We start from the raw sequence: 2443 nt of genomic DNA on the forward strand, positions 1-2443 counted from the left end.
AAATTGCTAACTTGCATTTCTTTAAAAAGTTACTAGCTTGCATATTTCAAAACTTGCTAGTTGCACTTTTTTCCTTTTTGTTGATGACAAAAGGAGAGAAGTTATGATGATGAATTGATATATGCATGGGATGATGTACTTTGGTATTTTGATTATGCATGATGCATGTAATGATGTGGAACTCTATAAATAGGGATGTAATCTATAAAAAATACTATTCTATCTTTTGACAAACCCTAGGAGGTCGATCCCCTTAAAGCGATCAAGGAGGGCCGATCCCCTCGAAGTGATCATTATCATCCCCTTTCTCTTCTTCTTCCTACAATAAGACTTTAGGGTCTTATCAATTGGTATCAGAGCGACGATAAGACTTTAGGGTCTTATCATTTGGTATCAGAGCCTATGATAAGACTTTAGGGTCTTATCATTTGGTATCAGAGCGATGATCTTTGGCGTTCTTACTGTAGTGTTGTCGTAGCTATCAAAAAAAAAAAAAATTGTGTGAGGAAGGGTGAAGCCGACAGCCACGAACACCGATCCTCTCAACCGAGAAGGAACATCTGCGTCTTGGTCAGCGACAACCGTTGCCTATTCTCCACCACCATCGCCATTGCCCCACCAGCAGCCATCACCACCGTCGCTGCCCCCTTGCTGCAGTTATCTTCGTCTTCATTAAAAAAAAAATGAAAAGAAAAGAAAAGAAAGAAAAAGAAAGAAGAAGAAGAAGCTGCAACCACCACTGCTTCCCTGCCAGACCCCTACTTCCGGCCAGCCCAACCGCCGCCGCTGCTTCCCGGCCGAGGGATCACCACTGCCGCCGCTATCGCCCAGCCAGCAGCCACCGCCACCGCCGCTGCCCCCACCCGGCCATCGACCTCTCCTCCTCGCTTCCCCATCTCACTCGAGCGAGAAGGACTGCCGGCGCCGATCCCAGCCAGCGGACCACCCCATCGCCGCTTCTACCGTCGGCGATGCTGCCCTAGTCTGCCATCGTGCCGCCCCCCCCCCCCCCCCCCCCTTGGGTCGCAGCCATAGCCACCGGTTGTCGCAGCCCCTCCTTGCAGCGGTTGCAGAAACAGAGTTCCTCTGTTGCCGCAGCCCCTCGTCGATCACAGCCGCGCCTCCACCAGCCGTGCCTCCTCCAGCACTCCTCTTCCCCTCGAGCGTCGTCGTCGCCCAGCCGACACACCACCGCTGCCAGGCATCGTGCAACGATCGTTGCACGCCTCCCAACAGCCGATCCTCCTTGCTCTGCATCTGTAGTGCCAGAAACAGGGCAACTTACCAGTTGCCCTTGTTCCCTACCGTGACACCGCCGACTCCTCCTTCTCCACCGCTGCCGCTGCTTCTTGGCCGCACGATCGCAGCCGCAGCCGCCGGTTGCCGCAGCCCTAGTTGCAACGGTTGTAGAAACAGAGTTTCCTCTGTTGCTTCAGCCCCCGTCGATCCGGCCGCGACCCTCGTTGCCTCCTCCACCGCCAACGCTGCGCTCCGGCCAGCGACCACCGCTGCTGCCGGCCACCGCAGCCTTCTCCTCTACTGCTTGTGATCCTTCCGGCCAACTCCTTCGGTGGTGCGACAAAAACAGAGTACGCAGCAACAAAAATAGTGGCACCCTCTGCTGTCGCAGCCGCCGATTGTAACCATCGTCGTCACTCCCGGCCAACAATCAACCCCTCGTTCTGCAGCAGCCGCCCTCCAACAGCGAACGCAGCAACCGCAGCAAGTACGCTGCCTTGCCTCAGCCCTAGCAGCGCACGCAACACCGATTCCTCTTCTCAACCTTAGCCGCATCAACGCTGCCTCGTGCTTAGCATATTCTGCCATAACCATGGGTTGCCATCACCGCAGCCTCAACCCCATTGCTTGGCGATCGCCCCTTGGGTCGCAGCAGCTACAGCCACATCAACGCAATTGCCTTCCAACCTCAGCGCTCTCACCTCACGCAGCAATAGAAACAGGGTAGTTACTCTTCCTCTAATGCAGTGACCGCAGCACTGCCCTTGGCGTCCACCTCCTCGGCAACTTCACATCGACAGTGTTGATGCCCTTGACCGACACCAAAAATAGGAGTTGAGATTACAGATTTGCAGTCTTATACAATAGCCACTGATAACTCGGTGAAAGCACAAATAGAAGCATTGGAAATCAGAATTGAGAACCGACTGCAAGAAACACCTAATGATTTCAAAAAGAGCCTACTGGAGAGCCTAAGCAAATTTCAACAAAATGAGGGCTCAAGTTCTACGTTGCACAGATCTGAAAATATAGGAAAAGGGCCCCAAGATTGTGACACAAATTACTCACACATGAAGATGGAATTTTCGAGATGGAAAGTTGGAGATCCGACCAATTGGATCTCTAAGGCAGAAAATTTTTTCCGTTTTCACAGAACCCCAGAAGAATCCAAGGTAGAAGTGGCCTTAATCCAGCTTAAGGGAGA

Source organism: Musa acuminata, chromosome BXJ3-10, assembly GCF_036884655.1.
Source record: "Musa acuminata AAA Group cultivar baxijiao chromosome BXJ3-10, Cavendish_Baxijiao_AAA, whole genome shotgun sequence".
NCBI lineage: Eukaryota > Viridiplantae > Streptophyta > Magnoliopsida > Zingiberales > Musaceae > Musa > Musa acuminata.